The sequence below is a fragment of the Tursiops truncatus genome, chromosome 7, assembly GCF_011762595.2.
Source record: "Tursiops truncatus isolate mTurTru1 chromosome 7, mTurTru1.mat.Y, whole genome shotgun sequence".
In the NCBI taxonomy this organism is placed as follows: domain Eukaryota; kingdom Metazoa; phylum Chordata; class Mammalia; order Artiodactyla; family Delphinidae; genus Tursiops; species Tursiops truncatus.
In genome coordinates, this window is record NC_047040.1 from 3,145,295 (window position 1) to 3,160,231 (window position 14,937).

The following is a 14,937-nucleotide window of genomic DNA, read 5'->3' on the forward strand; positions in this document are numbered from 1 at the left end:
CAGGTTCTAAGCCGGTGTGGACCAGGCAGCCACAGCCCATCAGCTTGGGGAGGGGGCGGTGAGGAACAGCGAGGGGATTTAGGAAAAAAGAAGGGAGGGCATGGAGGAAGAAGAGGCGGGTGGAGGAGTGAGAACGTGAGCAAGAGGCTGGAAGCAGGAGGGGCTGCCAGAGGGGGACAGGGGAGAGAGGCGTGTGGCAGGCAGGGTTCTAGGATGGTCTCCGAGATTCCCGTCACTGCTGTACACGCTCTTCATTCTCCTCTCCCCTTGAGTGTGGCCAGAACGGTGAGTGTGACAGGTGTCACTCCTGTGACTGGGTTACATTATACTGCAAAGAGAAAGGCACTAGTAATGAAGGTCCCTCGTCAGCTGACTTTGAGTTCATCAAAACAGAGCTCCAGGGTGGGCCTGACCTCATCAGGAAAAGTGGGCCTGGAGGTCAGACAGACTCCTGCCGGCCTCGCAAAAGCAAGCTGCCACGTGCGAGAGGGCCTGTGAGGGGTCGCATGACAAAGAATGAGAGCGGCCCAGCTGACAGCCAGCAGGAAGATGGGACCTCAGTCCCGCAACAGCAGGACGTGAACGCCACCAACAACCACGTGAGCTGGGAACAGGACTCTGAGCTCCAGAACGGATGCAGCCTGGCCGAGACCTTGACTGCAGCCTCGGAAGACCCTGGGCAGAGGGACCCAGTAGGCTGTGCCCAAACTCCTGACCCACGGGAACTGTGAGATAATCAGCGTGTGTTGCTCTAAGCTGCCACATTTGTGGGTATCTGTCCTGCATCAGCAGACGACTGACATGAGGTGGTGAGGTCTGGGATGATTCCTGCTCACACAGCGTGGGTGCCTCTGTGACTAAGGAGCCTGAGCCCCTGCACGCCCACCTCCTCCCCAGCCTGTCCGGCCAGCCCCCTCCTCTGCTCGAACTCCTCTTGGGACCGGAGCAAAGATCCTCGAAGAGACCACCTCTCTGAGCAGGTGGTCCCTGCCACCTGAGACGGCCTCCCCACCAGACTGGCAGGCCTCCAAAATCATGTCCCATCAGACCCCAGCTACCCTGGTGGGCCTCTACCCACCAGCAAAGGGCTCCCGTCATGGCCCACCTCCTCTCTGGTCCTCACGTCCACCCAGCATGTCTGTCCTGTCCATGAGAACAACCCCCGACCTGAGGGACCTGGGCTTGGGTTGACAAAGGGACCACATGAATGAATGAAGTTACAGGACAAGCTCCCTGTGAGGACACCAGCTAGCCAACCCTGAAGACAGATCGATATGGTCAAGCTTCACCTTCGATTAGAATGTGGAGAGGAGATAAATAATTCAGTACAGTTTCAAATGCTTACAGTCACCGCCACATGAAGCACCTCCATCGCACAGGATTCTTATATGACTCATATGTGGAGAACAAGGTTCTCATAACACAGGAAGTGGTAACAACCATGCTTGCTTCTGGGACTCTGGCTAAAAGCTAACAGATACACAAGCCAACGTCTGAAGGGGCACAAAACCTATGCACAGCCAACTTCATTAGCACAAAACCAGTATCAGCAGAATAACCCCAACACAACCTGAGATGCCTAAAAGAAAAACCACACGGAGCTTCGACAACACAATTCACTCTAAAACGCCGACACTGCCAAGAACACAAAACAGCCAGACACAGAGCATCACCGATGATGCTCATTTAAGACAGCACCAGGGGAAATGTTTGATAAGATCAGTCAGTCGTTCAATGAACAGAAAGTACAAAATAGCGATGGTCCACCCTGGTGACCTGCAGGCACGAGTTCATTCCCCCCAAAATTTCCAGGGAGGCCCAGCCCTGCCCTCCAGTTGCCAGGCATCAACCGAGCAGTTCCAGGGGTCGACGTGCCCCCGGCCAGGGCTTCGGTGATGCAGGACAAATCCGTTGTGGACTGACGCTTTTGTAAAATATAAACTCACACGCTTGAGGTCACAGCCAGGTCACACTGTTTGAGTCTCCAAACGCACACTTTCACTTTCTGTCCCTCGCCTGGAGGGGACTGCAGCTTCCTGGCCACCAGCACTCCAGCCCAGGCCTCGCAGCACTGCCGAGACTGCAGGGGAAGGACTTTCAACATGCGGTCTGGGGCCCCAGTCTCAGGGGGTGCACACAAAGCTCTCGGGGACCATGTACAAGTGACAAGTGCTACAGTGGGTGAGAAACCGTGCTGGGGCTGCTCTGGAGGAGAACGTAACCCGTCCGGGTGTCGGGAAGGCATCCTGGAGGACGGGGGCCCAAAGCCAACGCCGAGGGGCAAAGAGGAGAAGGCCAGGCGAGGGGGCAGGCGGCAAGGGGCCAGGACGGGGCGGCGGAGTCCCGAGGGCCCGGCTGCCTGTGCTAGCCTCAGCCCTGCTACCTGGAACCTCATCTTGAAGGAACGCGGAACCACTGACGGGTCTGAAGACGGCAGAGCACAGCGGGGTCTGACTTTCACTTTAGAAACGTGGCTCTGGCTGAATGTGGGGACCAGGGGCGGGGTGGGGAGGGCGGCATGAGACCCGGGAAGTACGGAGAGGCTGCTTCTGAGCGGGGGCGGGGGGGGGGGGGGACGAAGCCGGGCGGAGAGGCGAGAGGGCCCTGGAGGGAACGTCAGGTGCCCAGGGTCCCAAGGAGGCCCACGCGGCCCCAGGAGCCAGCCCGCGCCACGTTGGATGCCACTCACCCAAACCCGAACCCGGGCACACGGTCTGCTGACGCCTCCGGCCTCGGAGGTGGGGCATTTCTCCACCCTGACCCCCTCCCCGCCACGCTCCCAACCTCAAGGGAGACGACAGTGGCCGAAGGGAAAGGATGGGGCCAAGGAGACGGCATTTAGGGCACAAACGATAAACTGCACAGGCCTGTAAAGCAAGGTTTGGGAAACGAGACTTCCCAGGCTCCCCCTCCCCACGCCCGCGATGGCTGTCAGCCGTCGTCCTTCAGCTCCCACTGGAGGTCAAGGTCAGTGGGTCTTCCACTGGCTACTAGCCCCCGGCCTGCTCGCTGTGACCGCACGACGCTGGCAGGGCCGCGCTCCCACCCAGAGCTTGGTGGCCGGGCCGGTCCAGCTGCTCGTCCCTCAGCCCACCGTCCTCGAAAGGGGCTCTGGAACAGGCGTAGCTCCGGACACCAAATCCTCCTTTCCTGGCCCAACAGCATCTTTGTTGAGATACACGCTGAGACATTCAAGGATGACGTGATACGACCTCGCTCAGGTGGGGAAAGTGGCCGTAGGCTGGCAGCTGTGGGGCTGGTGGCAGGAAGGGGGGGCCCTTGTGCCCCAGCGGCAGCCTCTGGGGCTTGTGAAAGATGCAGTCTCCAGCCCCACCCCAGACCCGCTGAGTCAGGGCCTCGGGTGCGGCCAGTCTGGGCTTCAACCCGCCCCCAGGGAGCTGGCTGCTCCCCCCAGTGCGACGACCTCTGCTTTCTGTTATCCCATCTCCGCTTGGGTTATGTTTGACGTTTTTCATAATAAATAGCAAACATTTTTTGAAGGAAGGAAGGGGGGGTGGGGGAAGGGAGCAGAGGCTGAAAGGGAGAGAAAGAGAGGGAAGGAAAGAAATGAAGAAGCACCAAGGCCAAGCTCACTGCTGCGAGAAGGTCGCCTGGCGCCATCGCTAAAAACCCTTGCAGTGTTGCCCCCCAGCCCTCACCCTCGGGCCCCCTCCCTGTTTCCGCGCACCTCCAGGATTAGGGAGGAGCTGACCCAGCCGGGCCTCCTCTGACGAGATGCAGGCTCCTTGGCTTTCTCAGGACCGCCCAGTGTTGGTGGGGAACGAACGCCAGAGTCCCAGCCCCCTCACAGGGGACACAGTCCCCCAGGATCCTACTGTACTGACCTGGAACCTCATAAACAGAGCTTTACAGACATGGGGCTTTCAAGCAAGGCACCCTTTGACGGTGGAGATGGTTGGGAAGAGAACATTCCTTTTATCACCAAAGTTGCCTCCTAATAATCCTAAAAAGCTGAACCCTTGATTCCGAAGTTCCACTTTTACATTTAATTTTGCCAGAGATAAATAAATAAGACAAGGCTCTGACACTAAGGTGATATGTGTGGTCTGAGAGATGCTAAAAACACACAAAGAAGCACAAGTCCGAGCCCCAGGGCCGCCTAAACAAATGGGTAAAAACAGCCAGGCGCGCCCAGCCAGGGTCTGGGACACCAGCCCTACGGCACCCTGCAGGTCCAGGGGCGGAAGCACGGAGGCCACCGGCCAAGGGCCCGGCCACAGGGGCGCACAGGCGGGTTGAGGAGGTAGACAGCCAAGTGATGCTTCTCTCTGAAATGCCCTCTCTCGGCGGCCCAGACCCGGGCTGGGCTGGAGAAAGGCTGGAGGGTTATGTGAAAACGTCACTGGCAAAAACAGGAGTTACTTTGGTGATGGGTCTCTGCACTGGGCCGAGGGTTTGATCAGCTCTAGTTCTAGATCGGACCACAGAGCAGAAGTGGCTTCTACCAGAGCGGGACACAAAAGTCAGCGGATAAACAGACGCACGCCTCTTCTACCAGTGACCCTGACAGGACTCCTGCTTGGAGCACCGGAAACTCCCGGCTGCAATAAAACTGTCATCCAGAGACAACGGCTGCTCGTTTCTTCAGGGTCAGGGAACTCAGGGACAGCCCCCCGCTTGGCCTGGGGACTGAACAAAACTAAAAGAGAAGTTATGCACCAGGATGGGAGGAGAAAGCCCTGGGTGAGGCGTGTCCTTCCCTCCGAGCCCGGCCCCTGCACAGCTTCCTTCCTCCCTGACCTCCTGTCTGTGCTGGAGGTTTTGTAAGCAGTGGTGGACACTGCCCGAGGGTGCAGCAACCACACACCGCCCCCAGTACCCCGCACCCCAATGCCAGGGACGTCGGGGGCTCTAAGAGCTCTGATGATATCTGTATCCTTTTGTGGCTCCTACCCGTTCAACCCCACATCATGATCTTCGAAAAGCAGAAACGCGATAAACATTGGTGGAACCAAAGTCCTGCCTGTTTGGAGAGGACAGAGGTGCCCAGGACGTAGTCTCAGCAGCTTTCTAAAAAGCCCCACACGACTTCCGGAGTCCCGACTCTGTCTGCATACTTCCTGAGCTTCGAAGCTTTCCTGGGATTCAAGCATGGTGCGGAATTCTATATGCCAAGACCTCTCACCCCGCAGTCCCAGAAAAAGTTCTTATTCTGTTCTTAAATTCTCCTGGGGTTCCAGAATTTTACATGGAAGCTGGACGGGGTTTATGAGCTGTAACTCTAGGACGACTCTTGAGAAATGGGCCTGAGCTGCTTCGTCATCTCCTCCACCTAGGAGAAAGCCCTGGAGCCTGGAAAGGCACCGAGATGATGTTCTGGGAGCCGCTCCCCGTCGGCCCCGCAGAGCCTGGGGAGCCTTACTGCTCATTACTGACGTGCGGATCCGTGACCCTAATGCTCTGTGATGGCAGAATTTTCTTCAGGCCACGTGATATGTTACTACTGTAGTTTATAACCTCTTGGGAAAAGTTAAAGGATGTATTTAAGGTTCACTCATGTGAATATAATAGGAATATCATGCAGTTGAAGCCAGCAGTGTGACAAAGAACCGGTTCTGTTTAGAAACAAGCAGGGGCCCTCTGTCTCCACGTGTGACTGTTCCTGGGAATGAGGAAGGACTACAGCTCCTGTTGGGCAAGGCTGAAATCTCAGAGTCGCTGGTGAACACACACATCCCCGTGTTAAAGTGATTTACAACATGCTGCAGACAGTGCAAAGGAACCATGAGGCTGTGATACAGAATCCCTTTCCTGACTTGCCATTTCTTTTTTCTTTTTTTCTTGAAGTAGAACTGAGTTACAATGTTGTGTTAGTTTCAGGTATACAGCAAAGTGATTCAGTTATTTTTTTCATATCGTATTCTATTATAGGTTATTACAAGATATTAAATATAATACCCTGTGCTGTAAGATATATCCTTGTTGCTTATCTATCTTATATACAGTAGTTAGTATCTGTTAATCCCAAACTCCTCATTTGTTCTCCCTCCCTCCCTCCCTCTCTTTCCCTTTTGGTAACCGTAAGTTTGCTTTTTAAGTCTGTGAGTCTGTTTCTGTTTTGTACACAGATTCATTTGTATTATTATTAGATTCCACATATAGGTGACATCATATGGTATTTGTCTTTCTCTGTCTGACTTCACTAAGTATGACGATATCTAGGTCCCTCCATGTTGCTGCAAATGGCATTATTTCATTCTTTTTTATGGCTGAGTAATATTCCATTGTGTATATACACCACATCTTCTATCCATTCCTCTGTCCATGGACATTTAGGTTGTTTCATATCTTGGCTACTGTAAATAGTGATGCTATGAACAGTGGGGTGCATGTATCTTTCTGAATTAGAGTTTTTGTCTTTTCTGGATATATGCCCAGGAGTGGGATTGCTGGATCATATGACAACTCTATTTTTGGTTTTTTGTTTTTTTTTGTTTATTTTCAGTACGCGGGCCTCTCACTGTTGTGGCCTCTCCCTATTTTTGGTTTTTAAAGGAACCTTCATAGTGGCTGCACCAACTTACATCCCCACCGGCAGTGCAGGAGGGCTCCCCTTTCTCCACATCCCCTCCAGCATTTACTATTTGTAGACTTTTTAATGATGGCAGTTCTGGCTGGTGTGAGGCGATACCCCATAGTGCTTTTAATTTGCATTTCTCTAGTAATTAGCGATGTTGAGCACCTTTTCACATGCCTGTTGGCCATCTGTATGTCTTCTTTGAAGAAATGTCTATTTAGGTCTTCTGTCCATATTTTGGTTGGGTTGTTTGTTTTATTGAGCTGTATGAGCTGTGTGTATATTTTGGATACTAAGCCCTTGTCAGCCGCATCCTTTGCATGTATTTTCTCCCAGTCCGTAGGCTGTCTTTTCCTTTTGTTTATGGTTTCCTTTGCTGTGCAAAAGCTTTTAAGTTTAATTAGTTCCCATTTGTTTATTTTTCCTTTTATTTCTTTCGCCTTGGGAGACTGCTTTTGGGAGATCTAAGAAAATTTCGCTATAATTTGTCAGAGAATATTTTGCCTATGTTCTCTTCTAGGGGTTTTATGGTGTCATGTCTTATATTTAAGTCTTTAAACCATTTTGAGTTTATTTTTGTATATGGTGTGAGGGAGTGTTCTAATTTCACTGATTTACATGCAGCTGTCCAGTTTTCCCAGCACCACTTGTTGAAGAGACTGTCTTTTCTCCACTGTATACTCTTGCCTCCTCTGTTGTAGATTAATTGACCGTAAGTGTGTGGGTTTATTTATGGGCTCTCTATTCTGTTCCATTGGTCTATATGTTTGTTTTTGTGCCAATATCACGCTGTTCTGATTACTGTAGTTTTGTAGTACTGTCTGAAGTCTGGTAAGGTTATGCCTCCAGCTTTGTTGTTTTTCCTCAGAAGTGCTTTGGCAATTCTGGGCCTTCTTTGATTCCATATAAATTTTAGGATGATGTGTTCTAGTTCTATGGGTATGGTGTCATGGGTATGTTGATAGGAATTGCATTGAATCTGTAGATTGCTTTGGGTAGTGTGACCATTTTAACAATATTAATTCTTCCAGTCCAAGAGCATGGGATATCTTTCCATTTCTTTGAATCATCTTCAGTTTCCTTAATCAACATTTTATAATTTTCAGCAGATAATTTTTTTTTTTTTTTTTTTTCCGTACGTGGGCCTCTCACTGCTGTAGCCTCTCCCATCGCAAAGCACAGGCTCCGGATGCGCAGGCTCAGCGGCCATGGCCCACGGGCCCAACCGCTCCGTGGCACGTGGGATCCTCCCGGACCGGGGCACGAACCTGTGTCCCCTGCATCGCAGGCTGACTCTCAACCACTGCGCCACCAGGGAAGCCCCAGCAGATAACTTTTATTATCACCTTGGTTAAGTTTATTCCTAGGTATTTATTTTGACGTGATTTTAAACAAGATTTTTTTTTACTTTATCTTCCTGATATTTCCTTATTAGTGTAAAGAAATGCAGCAGATTTCTGTATGTTAATCTTGTATCCTGCTGCCTTGCTGAATTCATTTATTAGTTCTAACAGTTTCTGTGTGGAGACTTTAGGGTTCTCTATACAGAGTATCATCTAATCTACAAATAGTGACAATTTTACCTCTTCCCTTCCAATTCGGATACCTTGTATTCCTTTTTCTTGTCTGGTTGCTATGACTAGGACTTCCAATACTATGTTGAATAGAAGTGGTGAGAGTGGGCATCCTTATCCTTTTCCTGAATTTAGCTGGAAGGCTTTCAGCTTTTCACTACTGAGTATTACGTTGGCTGTGGGTTTGTCGTAAATGGCTTTTATTATGTTGAGATATGTCCCCTCTATAACCACTTTGGTGAGAGTTTCTATCATGAATGGAATGTTGAATTTTGTCATATGCTTTTTCTGCATCTATTGAGATGACCATGTGGTTTCTGTCTTTCCTTTAGTTGATGTGGTGTATCACATTGATTGATTTGCGTATGTTGAACCATCCTTGCCACCCTGGAATGAATCCGACTTGATTATGTGTATGATCTTTTTTATGTATTGTTGTATTTAGTTTGCTAATATTTTGTTGAGGATTTTTGCATCTATATTCATCAAAGATATTGGCCTGCAATTTTGTTTTTTTTGTAGTGTCTTTGTCTGGTTTTGGTGTCAGGGTGGTGGTGGCTTCATAGAATGAATTTGGGAGTGTTCCCTCTTCCTTTCAATTTTTTTGGAATAGTTTGAGAAGGATACCTATAATAAGTTCCTCCTTGTATATTTGGTAGAATTCCCATGTGAAGCCATCTAGTCCTGGACTTTTGTGTGCAGGGAGGTTGTTTTTTGTTTTTGTTTTTAATTACAGATTCTATTTCACTTCTAGTAATCAGTCTGTTCAAATTAGCTGTTTCTTCCTGACTCAGTTTTGGCAGGCTGTATGTTTCTAGAAACTTGTCCATGTCTTCGAGGTTGTGCAGTTCGTTGGCACGTAACTGTTCATAGTATTCTCTTACGATTCTTTGTATTTCTGTGGTCTCAGTTGTTATTTCTTCTCCTTCATTTCTTATCTTGTTTATTTGGGTCCTCCCTCTTTTCTTCTTGGTGAGCCTGCCTAGAGGTTTGTTGATCTTGTTTATCTTTTTAAAAAACCAGCTCTTGCTTTTATTGATCTTTTCTATTTTTTAATCTCTATTTTATTTATTTCCTCTCTGATCTTAATTATTTTCCTGAGTTGACTTTGCTACAGGAAGTGGCAACCGCTACCAACTTCTGTTTTCTATGTAAACCCCCAATTCCTCATATGCAGTAGATTCTAAAAATAGTCTGCTGTTCAAAGCAACCAAGCAGACTGGGCAATGTGTTCTCCTGCACAGGCAGGAACAGGAGAGGGAGCGTATACCAGCTGGCAGCTCAGAAACAGTGGCGATCCTGGCCTCTGTACCACATGTGTCCACGGCCCCCGTGTCCCTCAGCTGCCACGTGCATTTTACTCCACTCTCAACATCTCATCTTTCCAAACCCCTCGCTCAGGCAATCACGATAAGTTCCCCCACGAGGGGGCCTGCTCTTTACAGCCATGACTGTAATTATGATGGCCACGGAGAAGAAGGCACTTTGGGGTGACAGTTGTCAATGGGGGAAGTGCCAACGCTTGAGAGGGCAATTCTGGAACTGCTGGGGGGGGGTGCTGGGAAGTCACACTGACTGGAGGAGGGGACTAATGGCATTTAGGGGCAGGGCGTGGTATGCCAACCATCCTGTACTCAGACAGGCCCACACAATGAGGAACTTCCCCATTGGCTGCTCAGGCAGATAGAAAAACCACATTATGACTTTCAGACCTACAAATTCATTCCAACTCACTTATAAATTCAAAATACATTCTGAGTAGTTTTAACATACACTGAATATTCCAGGAATGCAATCTGCATGGAAGTCAAGGGAAGATCATACACGGCTTTGTTCAGAACCTTCCCAAGAGTTACTCTCAATATTCACGTTCTGTCACCGCAATTTACTTTCATTTTATTTCTTTTTAATGTTACAGTTAAAACATTATATTGACCTGAAATTATGTGTGAAGGAAGACTGTACCACCTAGGAACTTCATTTCAGGTTAGTAATAAGGATGTTAAGAACTTGTTATAAAAAAGGGGCACTGGGTCTGACAGAGCTGCAAACCACAGTTTTAAAACTTCGGGGGGGGATGAGGGGGAATGAACCCCGCTACTGCACAGCCATGCTTGTTGAAACAGCCCAGGCACAGGTTCAGGGCACAGGTCTGGGGGCCAGTGCTTAAGCCACAAAATAAACAAGACACGTTATCAATTTTACTTGACGATTTGGAGGACATAAAGTTAAGGACTAAAGTTTAACTGGTTATTTAAAACACTATGTTTCCATCAAAATCAAATCAGGTGAGTTACGGACTGTAAAATGATCACGGAATTTTATGATAGAACAGCAGCCTTCAAAGAAGCCTTTACCTCGCAAGGCCACTTTACGTCACTGCTTGTGAGGGGCTGGCTCGTGGGGGACCAGGTGGAAAAGCTACCTCTTGCGGCTGTGACTGTGGTGTTCTCAGCGGGGCCCTGAGTTTCCGAAGACAGAGACTGTCCAGAGAGGGGTCTCGAGACCAAACTACCAGCGCTGGCTCTGTTGCTGACCCATTATGTGAACTTGGACAAACTGCATCACTTTTGAACACTAGCCCTCAATACCGGGGGCAAGGGGACCAGGTGACGTGATCTCTGGGTGCTCCCTTTGCCTCTGAAATGCTATGTCTCTACACTGGGGTGAATTCTTTGCACCCTGAGACTGTCCATAGAGTTCTCTTTCCCCATTTTGCTACTGGAAATCTCCTGACTTTGCTTCTCAGAAAAACATACCAGAATAACAAACATTTTAATCAGGAACAAAATTATTCACGTTCCTTTATCGACAGCAGACCAATAACATTTACCTATTCAAACTTCACAACACAATCTCAGGCTTAACAACGACCCACAAGCTGATCCATCGACCCACAACGATCCATCAAGCTGATGAATAAAAAGCGTGCACAGTACCTTCCACGCAGATAAATTCTCTTGTTAATACATTTAAAATGTTTTTCTGAGATCAGTGATGTTCACACTGCCTTCAACATACTGGAGTAAAAAGCAAGGGCGTGATGGCCACAAATAACCTTGTGTGTGACCGACAGGACCGACGGGTGACAGGTAAGAGCAGCCTGGCCTCCCCTGTGCAGCTCTCCAGGTGACAGGTTCCCTCCAGCCAATGCCTCTGGGCTCCATACCCTTCACTTCACCTGCTCCACTCAGGGTCTTCCTTGCAAACTCCACGCCTTTAAGGTGACACAAAACACTAACACTGTTCCTTCTCAGAATAAGGCTGGACCCTCCAGCAGCTCCACACTTTCCCACGTAGGCAGCACACAACTACTGACAGCCTTTCCTATGCTCAAGTGATTCTCCTGGAACCAGCTAGGAAAGAGCCAGAAGGCGTCATTTCCATCCTCAACAAGCTTGTCTGTCTGTATGGTGGTAGGAGCCGTACAGCATGCAGGAATGAGGCTGGCGCCCAGCAGCTCCCGGCATGGCTTGACACAAGTGACAGCTAAAAAGCTGGTACGGTATGAAAAACAGAAAGATGAAAATTTCTGCAGCTCTGTCATTTCTACTATGCCTCTCCTTACTCAGAAAAAATACAATTCATTGAGTGTGCTTTTGTCTGAAAAACTACCAGAAATAGAAAGGAAACGTTAATCAAATGAAGACTTCTCAGTATGCACTCCGAAGCAAGGTCTTGTGTCCTAACAGGCTGCCTTAGTAAAAAGAAACCCTTCAGCCCTGATACTGGGGTTGTGAGGCCCCAGGGCTGCAAAAGAGAGCCTGACAAGAGCAATGATGCTCGCTGACTGCCTGCCGGACCCTGCCCGAGCATCGTGTATGGTGGTGACATCACCAGCACCAGCGCTGAACCAGCAGGGTTGGGTCTGAACTGGCCCCCACTGCCTGCTGGCTGTGTGGCCTTGGGAAAGTCCCCTGAACTTTCTGAGCCCGTTTTCTCTTTATGTGTAAGTGGAAATAACCAAACCACCGCTGAGGTTATGCAAGGGGGGAGGGAAGACTTCTACAGAAAACACTTAACAGGGCTGACACGGCAGGGGGTTGGGAGATGCTACCTACTGTTACTACCTACACAGTGTCTTCTATGACGACAGTGTGAATTCAGCTCACAGGAGGTTGAAAGCAGCAGGAGAAGACAAGCATGCTGAAGCACTCACCAGGAGAAAGAGTGCTGGGGGAATGCCAGAGGAGGCAGGGGGAGACTCCCCACCCGCAACAAAAGCCCACTCCTACTTCTCTTCCCACAGGAAGATTACACACCCACTGGCCAGAGATAATAAAACAGATGTCAGGATCAGAAATGATGTTGCTTTAGGGGCTTCCCTGGTGGCGCAGTGGTTGAGAGTCCGCCTGCCGATGCAGGGGACACGGGTTCGTGTCCCGGTCTGGGAGGATCCCTCATGCCGCGGAGCGGCTGGGCCCGTGAGCCATGGCCGCTGAGCCTGCGCGTCCGGAGCCTGTGCTCCGCAACGGGAGAGGCCACAGCAGTGAAAGGCCCGTGTACCGCAAAAAAAAAAAAAAAAAAAAGAAAGAAAAGATGTTGCTTTGATAAGCTCTATTACACAAACATATAAATGAAACATTTTAGTTAAAACGAAAAGTAAATCTTCCTTATAGTCATTTAAACTACAACTAGAGTAGTTGTACTTTAGCGTCCAAACGAAACTATTTATATGGCTTTAAAGTTGTCAAGTTACAGTATTAAGGAGAAAACCACTTGAAACTCTGGCCCTCCCCCAAATGAATACATGAGGCGCAGAAAGGGGATTTTAGTGGTGGTATGCAGTCAAGCACATGGCAATTCTGAATCACTTAATCTTGGATGGAGTCAAAATAGTGCTTTGTTTAACTCAGACGAAGTTCATTTACTTAATTTTATCTAGACTGTCTGAATAATGAAAGTTCTGGTAAATCCATTCCATGAAAATATGGAAATAAGCTGCTTTAAAACACACACACACACACAGAGTAAAATTTGGGTGGCCCAGAGTAAAAGCAGTAAAGTAAATAAAAGTTCCTCTTCTCCCTGACCCACGTCTAACATACAGTGAGATGTCACAGGCTTACTGCCTTAACAGGTTAGCATTTCGAACCTTATGGCCAATGGGGCTCCAAGATTAAAACTTTTAAATATGATCAGATATTTCGGAAACACTGGCATATGAGTAACTAGTCATAAACATTTCCTTTCAATAAAGATGTTTAATAAATAAATAAATAACTAAAGTCTGTGGGTTCCGGGAAAAAAAACACCACCACATTTCCTTTGCTGAGTCACACAGCCTGATTTTTCAGGGATAAGAATTTCCTCTTGAACGCTGCCTTTTGAGGGGCAAACACACCGCACCAACTCGTGGCCTCATAATTCTGTAGAAACCAGATAAGAACCTCACTCTAATCAGGTAATACACCAATCAACTTTGCCTGAAAACACTTCAGCTGCTATAAATAACTCGATTTCCTGTGCTCACTGTAAGTGGCAGTTTAGACGGCAGGGTTTACAAGAAGTTTGCTAAGGAGGCTTCCACTACTTTGATACTAGCTCAGGCTGAACAGAAACTAACCCTTAAAGAAAAAGGGAAGTTCAGTCTCCATCTTTGCCCTAGTGGGACACTCTTACTACTATGAGGAAAGAACTAACTTACTGTTTTTATATCTTAACTGTTTGGGAAAACGATTCGTCTAAAGCAAACCATGATTCCAATGCTCAAAGGTCTCCTGTTGAGCCCAGCAGGGTCGGCCCCCCAGCACTGTGTTCACCCACCCCCGTTCATCCACATGTCCCCTCGCCACCAGGACCTGGGGACCTGCGCACTGGTACCTACAGTAAGATGAGACTTGGGGGTTCACGTTCTACCCTGATAGCCTCTCTCAGAATGGGGCTGGTCGTCTGTGAGGACTTAGTGCTAATCAGTATGTGGAAAACTTCCAGAGGTGACACAACCCGGCAGGAACATGGGGAAGTTACAAAAGTTAAAGAAACATGGTTTCTACGCCGTCCTCTCCTGCAAGGAGCCTGGACTTCCTGCTCGGATCCTGCTTTTTTCTTTGCCCCATGAGATGGAGCTGGACAAGTCCATCTCCTCCTGCCAACCCCAGCTCTGGCCTCACACCCAGGTGGCCCCAGCCCTCCTCCTCCCCTGGTGACCCCTGTTCCCGGGACACAGGGTCTCTGGGCACAGAACACAAGCCAGCACAAGCCAATCTGAAATGCCCACCGTTCTCCCGCTGGAACACTACCGCCCAGGGTGGCTGCTGAGCGACTCCTTCTGACACACCCCACCCCACCCCACTGGTCCTTCAGCAACGGTTTCCTTTCCTTTTTTTTTTTTTGCTGTATGCGGGCCTCTCACTGTTGTGGCCTCTCCCGTTGCGGAGCACAGGCTCCGGACGCACAGGCTCAGCGGCCATGGCTCACGGGCCCAGCCGCTCCGCGGCACGTGGGATCCTCCCGGACCGGGGCACAAACCCGTGTCCCCTGCATCGGCAGGCGGACTCTCAACCACTGCGCCACCAGGGAAGCCCAACGGTTTCCTTTTCAACCATTAACCTCAAAAAACAGTCCTACTCTAAAAAAGTTTTTGCTGCTATTTACTTGAGCAAGTTCACAATTGATTACTGAAAACCCCTAGGACCAAATGTGTTTCAGAATTCAACATTTTTGGATTTTAGAAAGGTAACAAGATGCATACACCATATATTCTGTAACAACCCAGAGTAACAGCCCTTAATCAAGAAACTTAACAGGGCTGCAGAGAAATGTACGAATATTCACACTGAGAAGAATAAAGACTGAAAATAGCCTCCCATCGGCCAAATGGGA

General features: G+C 49.0%; 1 protein-coding gene across 38 annotated transcripts in view; it reads right to left on the bottom strand.

The window, feature by feature from the left end:
- Positions 1-14,937, bottom strand: part of LRRFIP1 (LRR binding FLII interacting protein 1) — a 143,839-nt gene that overhangs the window by 68,966 nt on the left and 59,936 nt on the right. The gene's annotated exons all lie outside the window — the stretch shown is intronic.